This window comes from Rattus norvegicus, chromosome 7 (assembly GCF_021556685.1).
Source record: "Rattus norvegicus strain SHRSP/BbbUtx chromosome 7, alternate assembly SHRSP_T2T, whole genome shotgun sequence".
NCBI classification, from domain to species: Eukaryota; Metazoa; Chordata; class Mammalia; order Rodentia; family Muridae; genus Rattus; species Rattus norvegicus.
The window spans coordinates 40,102,052-40,118,365 of NC_141540.1; the positions used below are offsets into that span (position 1 = coordinate 40,102,052).

General features: G+C 45.1%; 1 long non-coding RNA gene across 1 annotated transcript; it reads right to left on the minus strand.

Moving 5' to 3' along the window:
- Positions 1-12,856: 12,856 nt before the first annotated feature.
- On the minus strand, positions 12,857-16,266 carry LOC102546992 (uncharacterized). The gene is made up of 2 exons (XR_015625295.1): positions 16,132-16,266; positions 12,857-13,595 (listed from the first exon to the last, which is right to left on the minus strand). It is a non-coding gene; the product is annotated as an uncharacterized LOC102546992 (long non-coding RNA).
- Positions 16,267-16,314: the final 48 nt, after the last annotated feature.

Genomic DNA, 16,314 nt, shown 5'->3' on the forward strand with positions numbered 1-16,314 from the left:
ATTGCTCACAACCCTGGGCAAATTGCAGCTTTTAAATGTTTAAATAAGTTCAACCAATTAAAGGCTGTTGCTGCAGTGGCCACATGAGTAAACTCGTTTTGATGAACATTTCTCATCGTTCTCCTTTTCCTCATGGAACTGGCTTACTTACCTAAGCTGACCAAACTTGTGCTTTTGCCATACACCCAAATGTGTAATAGCGCTACAGCCCCAGTCCACCCGAGCACGGGAAATTCAGAACTTTAAACATCAGCTGGTACCATTTTCTTCAATCTAATAGGACTATATCAGATCACCATTTTCAGGATAGCATGGGATTTAAATTAAATCTTACTTTTCAGGCTGTCCGATTAAATCATGTAGTTTTACATACTTTGACCTAGTATGTCATTGTGAGAAAATCTAAAGTTTAAAAGATATGACTACAAGTTTTTTTTTGTTTGTTTGTTTTGTTATGTGGATGTTTAAAATCTGTCATAATGGGCTCAATCCCCATTCTTTCTCTACACGGGGTGTTTGTAAAATTCAAATGGTGCGACCATCAAGGATGCTCTTTTAAAAACTCTAAACTGTGCCTTAAAAATAAACTTCAGGGCTAGAGAAATGGCTCAGTGGGAAAGGGATGGCTTTCCAAGAGTGAGGACCCAAGTTTGGAACTTAAATAGAATCTCCAACCTTCATGCTCACCTCTCATACCAGCACCGGCGAGCATGTGCGCGCGCGCACACACACACACACACACACACACACACACACACACACACACACACACAGACACGCACACACATGCACACACGCACACACACACAGTCATTTGTCTTCTCCGCATGAATAAGTATATGTACTCTATGAATACACGCACAGAGGGAGGGGGAGAGAGAAAGGAGGAAGATCTGAATAGATGGAAACATTTGTGTATCTTTGATATGCAAATATGTTCATTTCCCTCAAAAGTGGTCTATAAATACAATGTAATTTTAGAAAAATGATGACAGTTTTTTTTTTCTGGATCTCAATGTGCCTATTTTAAAATTTATATGAAGGAACGACACTAAATCTACTTAAAACAGAGAAACAAAAAGGAGGGACTCACCCTCCCACACACACTAGTTTGGAACTGGTAAAAAGTCAGACAGACCCAAGGAAAAGTGCCCGAAGCCAGAAATAGAGCCAAGTTTATCTGGGAGGCTGCTCTATAATATGGTACCATGTTCCAGGATGAAGGATGGATTGCCTCAAGCCATTGCTGTGAGCCTACTATGACAAAACCATAGATCTGTTTATGTTTTTACAATTACAGAAGTTACTAGCAATCAACTCAACCTACACATTGGTTTTGTTAGTTGACACTTGTCAAATAGTCCCAATTTCCCTTGACAGTCTGCTGTTGGCAAATTGTTTAGTTCAATCCGAATGACTAAGGACTGATGACTCAGTGGGTAGAAGTGCTTGCAATGCAAGCATAAGGACCAGAGTTCAAATCCCCAGACTGATATTAACTCTCAGGTTACACACTACCCATCATCCTTTAATTATATCTTTCTATACTGAATAAAAAGAGCTACAACAGGGCTGGAGAGGATGCAGGGTTCAGAGAGTTCAAAGAGACCATACTGATGTCAGGCAGGATGCTTATATATACACAGAGTTGCCTTGGGTGATTAGATGATATACTAACAAACGAGCTTGGGGAGCTGCGGGAAGGTAGCAGAGTACAGCTAGACTTCAGGGTTAAGCCAACCTGTGGAGGCGTGGTGTGGGGACAGGACGAAGGATGGAGAGTGAGAGGCAACAGAATCACGTGATGAATCCCAGGAATCCGACTTCCGGGACCAGCATCAGGCTGCATGCAGATCTGAGTTTATTACCCAGCCTATAAGCTTATATACAGTGTTTGAGCCAATCCCAAGTCCCTAAATCCTTAGCCAATCATATCTCGCCACACCATTACCATGCTCCAATGAAAGCCCTGCCTGATGAGGTAACTCAGAAAGAGCAGGGAGATCGTCTGTTACCTGTAAGAACTTCCTTGAAGATGAGGGGAGGCAGCCAATACTTTGGCCTCGGTTTCTTTTTGTGGGCTCACTGGTATTCTCGGAGCCATCTTAGATCTAATGCTGTGTATGGAAGATCAGGATTCTAAGGATTTGTAGGAGCTGTGGCATTGACTTCCACATTCCCCGCAGCATTGAACCTTGGGGATGGGTACACAGCCCTAGAGGTAAGGTGCAGAATCATAAGGCACAGGAAGGGGTCTGGATAGAGGAATGACTGGACAGATGGACAAAGATTTGAGTGGGCCATGTTAAGCAATGGGACCCAAGTACCGGTGAAGCCTTGGGTACAGTGGAAAGTTCTCTGCCTGTTCCTCCCATGATGAACACACTGAGGACAGGCTGGTACAGTCATTACTACCACAGTCACCTTGTCAGTCACCTTGTCAGTGCCCATTAAGTTCTTGTGCCAATTTTTTTCTGATATGGTTTTAACCCAACACGTGCTCCTGTGTGCCCCAGTTCACTTTGATAAACTTATCCGTGGCACCTGTCCACTTTTAGGAAGCTTGTTTACCACCCTGGGCTTCATGGGTGGTGTTTTTGCGCATGCCTGAGATGTAAAATCATTCTGCCTTTGTGTTTGTGCTCCAAATGAAGCCAGGAGCATTCAGGGCAAGGCACAGCCTGAAAGCTATTGCTTCATACAATCCTGGGGAAACCTAGGGCAGGGAGCAGCCCTGTTGGTGAAGGGGACAACAGTACATCATAGTTCTGTAGTTTTTCCAGTAGCTTGGGCCACGCCCCACCTCAGGGATACTAAGATCTGCCAATGCCCAAATCCCTAGTAAGAAATGGTATTCTGTGTGCATATAATAACCTGATCACATCTTCCGGTATACTCCAGACTATCTCTCAATTGCTTATAATACCTAAGTACATGCAATAAATATAATATGTAAAAACACAAGACAGTGCAAACATTACAAGCACTTTTTAGGAAGCAACGAGAAGAGCACAAGGTCTAACACACACACACACACACACACACACACACACACACACACACACACACACACAGTCCATGAGGTGACTCAGCAGTTAAGAGCAATGGCTGCTCTTACAGAGAATCCAGATTCGATTCCCAGAGCCCATGTGGCAGCTCACTATTGAACCTCCGGTTCCGGGGGATCTAATGCTCTCTTTGGCTTCCATGGGTGCTAGGTACACATGTGGTTCCCAGACATGCAGGCAAAATACCCACTCGCATAAAATAAAATAATATCATTTTTGTGGTGCATGCTTTTAATCCCAACACTTGGGAGGCAGAGTCAGGTGGATCTCTGTGAGTTCGAGGACAGCCTGGTCTACGGAGTGAGTTCAGGGACAGTCAGGGCTACACAGAGAAACCTTGTCTCAAAAATCCCAAAATTAAAATATAAAAATGAAAGCCTATTTGTGTGATCTTGGATGATTACAAGACAATATAGATTTCAGTGCAGATGAAAATTCCCCAGAGGTTCTGGGGCTATGCTTGGTTGTATCCTTAATTGACGAACCTGTGTAGAGAGAACTCACTTTCCATAAATCCAAACAGATTGGTCAGCTGTCTAAGAAATAAATCATTTGGTCCATTTCTTAGTGTGAGGTATGCTTTGAGTTCATTGGAGTTCCAGGTAAGCAGGAAGCAATAGACACTCTCTCTCCTAGCTGGCGGCTGACACATGTTTGGTTCAGAAAGCTTGAGAATTGTAAAGTTATAGCCTGTCTGTTTCATGACTGAGTTCATGATCAGAAAAAGGGGCAGTCCCCAGCCTCAAATTATCCATTTCATCTTTATGTCTTAAACCAGTAAGATGGGGAATCTGGGGAAGGGTCAAGTCTAGTCTTTGAGAAAAGAGGACATGATTTTCTCTAAATCGGGGACCTTAAGGACCATTGCTTTGTGTAAATGAGCACGCCGGCCGGTTTTGCCCTTTTTCTATGCCATGTCTCCTGGATTTGGATTGCCTTATTCCCCACCACTATATTTGCTTCACATGGCGAGAAAAGAAAAATCCAGTGCAGAAGTAGAATTCTGAAGCTGTTAGATGCCAAAAGTACTAAAGATACATCGTCAAGGCAAAAGTGGTTAAGTGGGCCTTCTCATAGATTTAACACTTTAAAAATTAAGACTGTTAAAGGACTGGGACCTTAGGTCCAGGTGATAAAAAGCCAATGGAAGATATTTATACCTTAATTCTACAAAGTATTAATGTTCAGAATGTGTACCCCAAATCCCAGTCTGTTGTTATAAGATAGGAATGACCATTATGATGTAAATAATAAGACAGTGAAGTGCTTGTCACAGAGCCTGACACATAGCTTGTGCTTACTGTTTCCTGGTACTCGTTTTTATCCCGTGATGAAACAAAGTGGTACTAAGCCATGGTTCACAGACCCCCACTCTCTGGTTTCTGTCTATCTCCATATTGCTGACTTCTGGAGCTACAGAGCAGTGCATATACAAAGGTCCCACCACTCCCAGTAGTCACAAACTCTCTTTGATCAACGTCCCTGAATAGATCCAAGGTTTCAAAACTGACAAGGAGGTGGGGACTACACAGCCTGTACCACTGTAGGGGAGGAAACCACTGCCAAGGACCGGCTGGGTGATGAAGCAAGATCACATTTCATGGCTTGAGGTGCGAATCTTGTGACTGTCACATTCCAGCCCTCCTGAGGCTGGGCCCCAAAGACACCCCATCCAGAGAACAGAGTGGAACCATAGTTTCCTCGTTAGCCCTTCATCCTGGTGTAATGTCTGATGAGGTGCATGGGAGAACCAGCCTTCTCCCTGCTTTCCAGAGGACTCCCGTGCCCACAGGCAGGCTAGCCACAGAGATGACTGCTCACGGCAGACCAAACCTGTGCTCTGAAAGCTTTGTCTTATCCTGGGTTATGACCTCAGCTTTGGGAGAGGCTCTGGCTTCCCATGTGTAGCTTTAAGACCTGCATGATGATGCACTAGGCAGAAGGTAACACGTTGAACTCTGTGTCGGTGACCTGAGCTGGGTTCATAACTTGGACTTGAAGGAGAGATAAACAAGTCATCTCGAGGGCCAAATGGCTGATAAGAAAGGGAGGGAAGTGAAAGAGAATTCTATTTGGTACTAGCAAACACACTGATTCCTGTCCCCAGCAGACCCGGGATGCACACATTCTATCTCAAGTCTACCGATGCAAAAACCGAAGCCCAAAGAAAGAATATTGCTTGCCCAACCTATTCATTTTATGAATGGCTCCTTGGGCTCTGAACTCTAGGTCTTGTGGACTCCAAAAACTATTACGTGTTTGTTCATGTGATCGGATGACTTTCGGTGCATTTTTTTTTTAATCTCTAGATGCAGACATAGGGAAGGATGAAGGTGGAGAAAAAAATCTAGATGGCTGAGCAGACTCTCTGGAGGCATACCTGTTCAGTTTCATCCTTACCTGGTCTTGGCCAGGTGACTTCCTACCACTGTGTTTGAACACTTGCTCCTTTGGTTGGGTTTGGTTTTGGTTTCTCAGAAGTCCTGTTCCCATGGGATGTTGGCATCCTTAAAGTACCGTCTCTTTTTGTCATTTGGGGAAGGCTGCTTTTCTAGGAAATACACTATACAACATGGGTGGGTCCTCTGTCCAGAAGGGACATCAGACAGGGCGTTCACAGCAGGAGACAGCTTGCTTTCTGGCTTGTCAGCCAGGTGGAATTTCATCTCCGAGCTGCTTGGAGCTTGTGCCTTGACAGACTGGTTTTATTAGCTATGAACAGAAACGCACTTGTCCAAACATCTGCAAATGGAGTGCGTGTATGTGTGTGTGTGTTTGTGTGTGTGTGTGTGTGTGTGCGTTCACACACATACACACACACACACACACACATGTTTAAGAGAATACAAGTAGTATTCTCCATTTCACCTTTGTTTCTACTTTATCCCCTCCAGATTCCACAAATGAGACAAAGCACTCAATACTCGTTTGTAACTCTGGCTTCTTTCACTTAGCACCATGTTCTCCCGTTCTATCGCTTCTCATGCGAACAATACGATTTCCTTCTTCTTCACGGATGAGTAACACTCCACCACCTATACCACCTGTTCTTTCTCCAATGATCTGTCGGTGAACACCAATCTAGCCATTACGAACAGCGTGTTGGTGTGGAGGCATTTCTTTGCTTCTTAAGCGTGAGCATCCTCATGTCTGCAGCAGGTCTATCTGAGACCAGGAGAACACATTTTGCTGCCAAAGTCCATGTCAGTTATTAAAAAGTTTCAACATCACATAGTGATCATAGCAACCATGCACAGTGCCTTGGGTCTGTGCTGGGCACAGCAGTAATCTCATTTTTTTTTTGTTGTTCCTACAGCACTCTCCTGTGTGTCATTTAACATGGTTGGACTGTAAGTAGCAGAGACCCCATTTTTGTGGCTTAAAATACTTCATAGGAAGTACTTCAGTGTGAGTTTTGGCCGCTTGCTGCCCTCAGTAGCCTTTCACAGAAGAATTTCTTTGTCACGTTTGCCACAGGCTATTTTATTTCATGTGTTGCCAGAAACGTCTAAGCACCAAGTAGGGACTGGGGAAAAGGCGAAGTGGAAAACTAACGAGGTAAATTCAGACTGAATATCCGCCTTCTAACAAGCTTTCTTAAAGCCTCCATGGTTCCTGGACTTGCGACTCACGTCCACACCTCCCTGCCTGACCATGGCCAGCCGGTAATCCAGGAGTGTTCACATGAGTTCCTTGGTTAGTAAGAAAGGGAGGGTGAGCGGATGCAGGCTGTTTAACCGGCACCGCCGACCTCAAATAGTTAATGCTTGTTTAAAATTTATGGACAAGGAAAGTGAAATTAGCGAACACGTTGCCAAAGGTCAGCTACGGAGGGAGTGCCCGGCATGTCTGAGTCTAAAGTCACCACTCTTACAGGTTGTTGCTGATGCTGGGCAAGGTTGGGCAGGAGAAAGCAGACTTCCTGGATTCTCTCAGACTCAGAGGGGGAGGCATTGACCTTTCGACCTCCGTTTCTTCCTCGGGCAATTGTGGGGCTGAATCTAGAGCTTGGCACATGCTAAGCCCTGTGCTCTTTCTTCGAGCTACACCCCCAGTGTTTCCTCAGCTTCTTAAGAAGAACACCAGGATCAGCATACAGAAGATACCAGAGGCTCAGTTTGATGTGGGCAAGGAAGCATTTGCTAACAGCCTGGAACCCAGTGTTAGATGGGTGAAGTATCAAAAGGCAACCAGGAATGTTTGTGTACGGCTGGGGCGCCCCTCAGAGGAGTTTCTTGAGAGCTCTAGGAGTTAGGGTCACTTGTGAGTTTAAGATGCTTTGGTGTATGAAACTAAAGTGTCTGTGCTAGGAACTCTTGAGGAGAGGAAGGCCGGATACAGCCCAAATAACTCTCCCTATTGGTCAGAGCCAGAGGACTATATAATTAATTTATGGGATTTTTGTTTTTGCTTTTAGGAGTAAAATAGGGTTTTACTAACAATTCTGTAGGATAAAAGGAGGACACCAGCAACCAGAAGCTGTAGCTATGCTAGCCATAGAAGAATATGAGGGGGCGTGGAGAGAGAGGGAGGGAAGGAGGGAGGGACAGAAGGAGGGAAGGAGAGAGAGAGGGAGGGAGAGAGAAGGAGGGAGGGAGGATGAGGGAGGGGGAAGGAGGGAGAGGGAGGGAGGGTGAGGGAGAGAGAGAGAGAGAGAGAGAGAGAGAGAGAGAGAGAAGAATGACCAGAAATAGTAGAACTCTATTCTAGACCATTCCACTTCTTAAAGCTAGACCTTCAAAGAGGTTCTGATTGTGACAGGTTTTGGTGACAGTTGTTGAAATCTAATGTGCAGGGACAATTCTTGACTCTTAAAGACAAGCATCTGGCACAGCCTGTGTACCTGGGTCTTCTCTATGTGATCCGTGTTTAAGAGTCGTGAGCCCAGCCCACCTCGGGCTGAAAACAGACCTGTGTTTGAAGGACACATTGAGCATTTTTCTCAACTTTTAAAAATGCTGTTCAGGTTTGCTCAGTGACCTTGGGAAAGTCACACTCTCTCAGTGTGGTTTGATTTTGGTTTTTTTTTTTTTTCCTTTGGCGGAGATAAAATTAGAAGTGAATAGTTATACGGGAGGGGAAAGGCGATTCAAGCTCTACCACAGACTCCTCACAGATCTGAGCGATACTACGTTTATGACTGTTATTAGCAGAGCTTGCCTCTTGTCCTTCCCGCCTCCCATTAGGCCATAGGGCACGACATAAACAGGTTTGGCCCATGACCGGTATTTGATGATACTGGCATGAGAATTGAAGGGCGGGGATTTCTCTTGGGCTTGTAGTTCACCATTAACCTGCTGTTGCCTGAATCTCAATGCCGTTTAGTAAGAAGCTGGAAACGAGGGGTGTCACAGGTACTGGTTCCACTCTATTCAGGAAGGACTGACTGAGCCCCTGTGTGCCAAGTCCTATTTCCCCACGGTAGAGCAAGATATAATAAGCATTGGGCCCCTTCGTGTCTATTAGAGCAAGGGCTCTGTGAGACTACGGGGTTTGGAGAGCTCATCTGTCACAATTTTGCGTCTCTCGCGGACACCCGACTGACAGAGATAAATGTCAAACTGCTGTCATATCCATTTCCAGAGGGAACGAGGCCAACAGCCTTAGATCGGCCCAGGGTTTGGTCAGGTTCACCTCTCTGTCTCATGTTGCACCACAGAGTCCTAGCTGTTTGGACTTTCCTACAGTGGCACACACATCTTGTTTTTCCATCCCTGTGGGCAATGGGTGGGCAGAGGCTTTCTGTGAAGCCACGGACCACACTTGTTCTATAGCATAAAACTCTCTGTTGTGCAGCTTCTCAGTGCTCTTGTTATCATGGGGAAGGTGCCATAAACAAAATGTAAATAACTGCGTAGAGATGTGTCCAAATAAAACTTTATTTATAAAAACAGCAAGGGTCCAGATTTGATGGTTAGTGCGTACTCTGCTGCGGTCTGTTCTAGACCTTTGCTGCTGCTTTGGGCTTCTACAAATTTGCATCAAACACTCCTTCCTCCCTACTCATCTGATGATCATTACTGGTCCAGTTATCACCAAAAGTTCCAACCCTTTTGCTGGGAAAGGAGTCTGGTATTATTTATTCCGACATCGAGAAAATCTCTGTGCCCTGCGAACTAGTTACCATCCGGGCACGGGCATTGCCATGAATATTGTAGAGAATCCTCCCCAGTTATCTCTGATTGGTTAATAGAATTCTGAACAGCCAATGACTGGGAAGAGGAGATAGAAAGGAAGGACTCCAATCCCAGCCAGCAATCCCAGAGAGAAGGTGTTCTCTACTGGGCAGGTGACAGTCCAGGAGAAGAAGGGCCACCAGGTAGAGGAAAAAATGGTCGCCTTGAGGATCAGCATGAGAAAAAGTAACCAAGGGAGTGCTCCATGAGAGCAGACAGCTACAGCAGAGCGAGCCAAGAGGAGAGTAAATATGGATTACTCAGGGGGTGTGGCTGGGAAGTAGCTAGATATCGTAGAGGGTTAGGAATACCAGCTCAGTTATTGTGCTTAAAACTTGTTGAATTAATCAGGCCTCCGACTCAATTATTTGGGAGCTGGCCAAGGTAGGAAAAAATTACCTCGTTAAAAATTCAACCTATACTCTTTGTCACTATTCCAGGTTGGGGACTAACTGGAAATAACAGTTATGCAAGAGGAAAAAAATGTATCTTGCTCTATACATGGGAAACAGAACCTGGCAAATGCAAGCTCTCGGTGACTATTAACTGAATAGAACATCCACGAACATCTAAAACATACATGGCGTTTTTAGAAAGTGTTTTTTTAAGGTTACTTCAGTAGACTGCTTCTGCTATATAACACACAGCTGTAATTCCTACTTGTTTCCAGTTCTGCCATTAACCTTATATTGTACATGACTCTCCACAGGTTTTAGAAAGTTCAGCTTATGCCTTCTTCCTTAACCCAATGGTAAGCTTCACTCAGCGACATTTTAATTTTTGTGGAGTACTTAGAAAGTCTGTCCCCTGCAAAAGAAGGAAAGATAGAGCTAAAACAAAGATGTCCATTGCCAAAGATATATTTGCCTCCTTGCTGTCAGTGTGGAGTGGTGAAGAAATCTTTTTCTTGACAGATACCAGAACCGCTGTTCTGCTGGGGTGCGGTCAGCAACTCTCTCCAGCCTTCCTGTCGCCTCATCTGGAATAGTTTGGAGACTCCCACAAGTCATTTGTTTTTACCTTTTTTTTTTTTTTTTTTATGCCAGGGTCACCTGATTTCTGGTGTCTTCTTGTGGTGGGACCAAAAATAGTTACACCCATTTCCCAACTTCCACCTGGACAGGTCATGTGACTTTGTGGGTCACCAATAGACATCGTGTAGAGTGCCTCTCTTCTTCTTCTTCTTCTTCTTCTTCTTCTTCTTCTTCTTCTTCTTCTTCTTCTTCTTCTTCTTCTTCTTCTTCTTCTTCTTCTCCTCCTCCCCCTCCCCCTCCCCCTCCTCCCCCTCCCCCTCCCCCTCCTCCCCCTCCCCCTCCCCCTCCTCCTCCCCTTCTCATCCTCCCCCTCCCCCTCTTCCTCCTCCTTCTTCTTTGCGTTTTTATGTTAAAAAAATAAATGTGTGGGTTTTTTGTTTTCTTCTTCTTTTTGTTCCCCCTACTCCCAATTCCTCCTTGAGAGAATTGTGCTCTCACAGGATGGGGATATTGAAGTAGTTTCCCTGCAGAGTCTAAACTTTTTTCTTTTAAGTATTTATTTCAGTTTATTTCTTTCTGCTTCTCTGTCTCTGTACCTCTCTGTCTTTTTCTCTGTCAGTCTCTTTGTCTCTCGATCTCTGTCTCCATCCCTCTGTCTCTGTCTTTCTATGTCTCTGTATCTTTCTGTCTGTCCTTTCCACTGTTTGTCTGTTTTTCACTGTCCCTGTTCCCATCCCCCAATTCTCTCTCTCTCTCTCTCTCTCTCTCTCTCTCTCTCTCTCTCTCTCTCTCTCTCTCTCCACAAGCACCAGAAGAGAATATTAGCTGCCCCTGAACTCGAGGACCTGAGCAGAGTATTAGGTCCCCCAGAGATGGAGGTTCAAGCAGCTCTGAGTGGACTCTGGTCCTGTGAAGGAGTAGCTAGCATTTGTTAAGGGGTGAGCCACCTCTCATTCAAACCTTGTTTTCTTAAAAAGCCAGACTCTGGTCCTTTGACAATCTTGCGGTTGCAACGGTGGGGTCACCAGACCATTGGAAGACATAGATATTTACATTACAATTCATATCAGCAAAACTACAATTATGAAGTAACAGTAAAAATAAGTTTATAGCTGGGGGTCATTACAACACGAGGAACTCTATTAAAGGGTCGCAGCATCAGGAAGGTTGAGAACCACTGTCTGGAGGCTTAGAACCCTTCTAAAGCAAGCAGAAGGGACTGATTTTCAATATGGGAGTAAAATGACCTCACTCACTTTCAACCTGGTAAGATGTAGCTTTTCTGTGGTAAGCCGGGAAGATAATGTGTTTATGTCAGCAGCGGAGAGAAGAAAATGGCTACATTTGGCTACAAAACAAACACCAAACCTGCACAGAACTTCTCATCTTACCTAAACAAATAGCAAAGACCGCAGGCTGGGGGCTGACCACAGTGTGTTGCATAAACACCAGGGAACCAAGAATGTTCAGGGTGTGCTCCCCTCCCCTGAAACCCTCAAGGTCTGGAAGGGATTCTGCTGCCTGAAGAGGGAGAGATTACCGGATCCGGTGGTCACTTACTCACCCATGTGGCTAACAAGAAACTGAAAATTCCCCTTGCCCATGTCCTCCTCACAAAAGTTTCAGTCCCTTGCTTGAGCCCAAGCTGCAAAGAGTGGCCACTGAGGGAAACAACAGAGAAATGACTACCTGTTTACGGAGGAGGGGGCAGGGTCCCAAGATGACTTTTGCTTGTAAAAGAAGGGTAAGAGATGCTAAGGACAGGGACCACAGATGTATAAAACTGAGAAGGCAAAAGTCAGTGTGTTGTATCAGTCAGCCGACCTACTGACAACAAGCACTCATGTGTTTTGGTGGTCAGAAACGTCTGCCCTGTTCCTAGTCAGTGAGATCTTGCAACAGCACGTTTTGAATTTACATACTGTGTGTGTGTGTGTATGTGTGTGTGTGTGTGTGTGTGTGTGTGTGGTGTTGTATGTAGTATGCATGTGTGTTGTGTTGTACATGTAGTGTGTGTGTATGTGCGTGCACGTTTAGGTAGGCAAGACTGACAAACGAGCTTCATAAATAGATGTGCTGATTGTGTGCCTGAACTATTAAAGTTTAAAATAAAATACTATCTTATTGTCTCCAGTCCTCTTCTTGGAAATAACACTTTGCTTTAACCGTTTGTATCAAAAGTCAAGTGTTGTTTGTCCTCAGTGCATAACCGAATCTGATCTCTAGGTCCTTTGACTCTGCGATTTCACTTTAAGGAATTGCTCTCCCAGTCCTAGTCATACAAAAGAATGTTAAAAAAAAAAAGGAAAGCAACCATTGTCTGTCAGAAGGGGCGAGATAGATGATGAGATTCATACACAGTGAAGATTGAGACACAGTGAGTGAGGACGCGTCACAACGCTTCACAGCGTATTAAGCACCACTAAGGAATCCAAGGATACCGGGAAGGGGTGGGCCTAGGTAGACACAGGATTACACTATATCCATAGATTGCTTCTAGGAAGTTACCCCAAAAATGTAACACTGCATGTCTCTGTGCCCAAGACAAGAAGACAGGCTTCTAGATGCCTCCAGAAGGTTGCCTTTCACTCCCCTACTGTTTTTTTCACTGTTTGAGAATCCTGATTGACCAGGTGTGTAAACATTTTCTAAAAGAATTTTAATGAAAATGTCACTCTTCCCAATTAATTGGGGTTTTTTTCTCCCAGTGGCACTGGCGTTCTATGGACTAGATGACATAATCCTGATTTTTCCCACCGACAGTCTGGACACTTGGATAGCTGCATTGGGAACCCGGCCTCTCTCTCCTTCAGGAAACCACACCAAAGGCCTTTTCGAATGGAGGGGTTGCTCTGCCTCTCGCCTCCTGTTTATTTCAATTCCTCAGCTCTCAGGTGTCATCAGTGCCTCCTCTTTACCCATGGAAGATGAATGTTTGGAGGGATAAACACATACTGATTGATTTACAGTAAATAATACTCTGCTCCCTCTCAGTGGCCTTTAGAGAGCAGTCACGTGACAATGACCTAGCAATGTTTGTTTGATATCAAGCTTTCGGGCAGAACAGTGTCAAGGAGAGGCCAAAACATTTTTTTTTTTCTTTTGTGAGACTTGCCACTCATTCAGCACTGGATGTCTAGAAAAAGGAACACGGAAGATGTCCACATTTAACAGTTTGCTATCCTGGCCTTTCTCCTGTAATGCTTGGTTCATTGTAACTGAATCTTCCACTTGCCAAAGTCTTCTGTCTTCTCTCTGTTCAGACTGGGAACTCCTTAGGTCAGATGTGGTGGCACATGTCTTTAATCCCAGCTCTCTGGAGACGGAGACAGGTGGATCTCTCCCAGTTCCAGGTCTTCCTGGTCTTGACTTCCAGCCTGGATAGAAATACATAATGAGATTTTGTCACAAAAAAGCAAATACCACTAAAACACCAAAGGCTGGATAAGTGTAAGACCAGTGTCATCTATCTATGCATGAACGCATCCATTCATGCATGCAGCTATCCATCCGTCCATGCATGCATGCACCCATCCATCCATCCATTCACCCACCCACCCATGCAGCCATCCATACATGCACCCATCTGTGCATGCATGCATCAATCCATGCATGCACGAATCATGCATCTATTTATGTATCCGTCCATGCATGCATGCATCATCTACCCATGCATGCATCTATTCATCTATGTATCCATCTATGCATCCATCCATCCATGCATTCATCCACCCATCCATGAATCCATGCATCCATCAATTCATTCATTCACTTACGGAACAAATACTTAATGTTTGCGCATGTGCAGTGTTTTGCTATGTTCTAGGGATGCAAACAGGAGTAAGATACATCCCTTGCTTTCAAGATGTTCTCGACCTTCTAGTATCTTTGAAGTGAGCTGATCTTTACAATAATATGTGTCTCCCTAAGTGCTGAACACAGAAGAGATTCATGAAGGTGAGGAGAAAAGGTGGGCAGCCCGAGAGAGTGCTCCGGCCGTGAACCTGAGTGGTTGGCATGGTGCTGTGGCTTGTGTTCCAGTTTTTGCTGAAGGGTGTTTAGAAGAAGCACCAGTTTCTCAAGACCTTTTAGCGGTAGCTTTCAGGAAGGCAGTTCCTTTCTTTCTTAGAATGGAACTTTCTGGACCCGGAACCTCTCTCTCCTAAGGGTGACCCCGAAGACAGTACTTGTTCTGGTTTCACAACGGTCTGGGCTACCTTCTCTTCAGGAAACAGGTTCACTTTTTGCATGGACAAATGACCACTCACTGAGAGGGGACGTAGAAAGAGGGCAAGAAACTGGGGGAGGTAATGTTTCCTGGGTGCAGCTGAGGGCCTGGAACTTCGCACACTTCCCTCACGTAGTGAGCAATTACTCAGAGGTATTGGAGGTTAGTAGGCGATCCCCACCTTGTGTGCTTTTATAATTTTAAATTAAATGATTTCTAAAACACTGAGTCCTAAGCTGGTTCCCCAAAGAAGCACGACCCAGTCATTTCCCTCACAGAGACAAAGAAAAAAAAAATTAAACACACACCAAGTCAGACAATCACTGAAAAATAGAATAACAATAATGGAAAGGATTTTAGGGCCCCAGAGTTTCCTAGGATGCACTCCAAGGATTCCAAGTGAGCTGACCTAAAGACAGCCTAAAGGAATGCATTGTGAAGCACCAAGGATAGGAAGAGGACACAACGTGGAGTCTAAGTGTTATTTGAATGGTCTGAGACTCAGGGGCCGAGAAATGACGTTTTGTTTTTTTGTTTTGTTTTTGTTTTTGTTTTTGTTTTTTTTCTCCAGGAGACAGAGATGTTATGTTACCCATGCTCAGAAGAGATCAGAGACCAGAACCTGGGTCACCTGACTTTGCCCCAACATCCTTGTTCAACTTCCTACTCTGGGGAAGAGGAAACAGCGGCTTGGCTAATTAGCCATCTGTTTTGGACAGAGACTCCCGTGAGAATCTAGCAGCAAAGTAAGACAGCACAGACTTGATTTAGTGTAAAAGTCAGCACTTACAAGAGTGCTTACCGTGTGCCTCAGTCTTACACGGAGATGTCACGCATATTAATGCATGCTAATCCCCAAACATCCAGGTAGGTGCTATTAGGCAATGAGACATTTCCATTGTCTTTCTTTTCACGGGAGACAAATGAAGGAATGAAGATGGTTATGGATTGTGTATGCTTGGCCCAGGGAGTGGCCCTATTAGAAGGTGTGGCCTTGCTGGAGTGGGTGTGGCCTTGCTGGAGTGGGTGTGGCCTTGGAGTGGGTGTGGCCTTGCTGGAGTGGGTGTGTCACTGTGGCTCTCAGACCCTCATCCTACCTACCTGGAAGCCAGTATTCTGCTAGCAGCCTTCAGATGAAGATGTAGAACTCTCAGCTCCTCCTGCACCATGCCTGCCTGGATGCTGCCATGCTCCCACCTTGATGATAATGGACTGAACCTCTGAATCTGTAGGCCAGCCCCAATTAAATGCTGTCCTTTATAAGAGTTGCCTTGGTCATGGTGTCTCTTCACAGCAGTAAAACCCTCACCAAGACAAAGATCAAGTGCTTTTTAAGCCTTAACTTGCTGAGCTGAGATCTGAACCTACCTAGGCCAGCTCTTGAATGTGTCCCCTTAACCACTACACACTCAGATCACAAATACATGAGGGGGTAATGGAGGCGTCTCCATCTCTGATGGGATTGGAACGATTCTACTCAGTGTGGGACCTCCTCTCCGTTCCCCACCTCGAACTCACCAATCAGCCCTAGTTCATTCTGTAGAAGACATAATTTTTTTTTGGCCGTCCACTTTTCTTTTTCAGCAAGCTTCCGCTCCATAGCCCGGCCCCAGGCTGTCCTGGAACTCTTGATTCTCCTGTAAATGCTGGAATTGCAGAAACCCCCCAGAAAGAACCATGCTTACCATCGTTTCATGGGAATTTCCATCCCCAGGAAATCCATGCGCAATTGCATTTCACCATATGCAGTGATGCAAAGAAAGACCTCCAAGGCTGAGAGGGACAGCACCACAATCTGCGGGCAGCATAGTGTGAGTCACATGGGTTCATGGCAAACCTGCCGGACGGGGTAGAGGCCCAGGGCACTA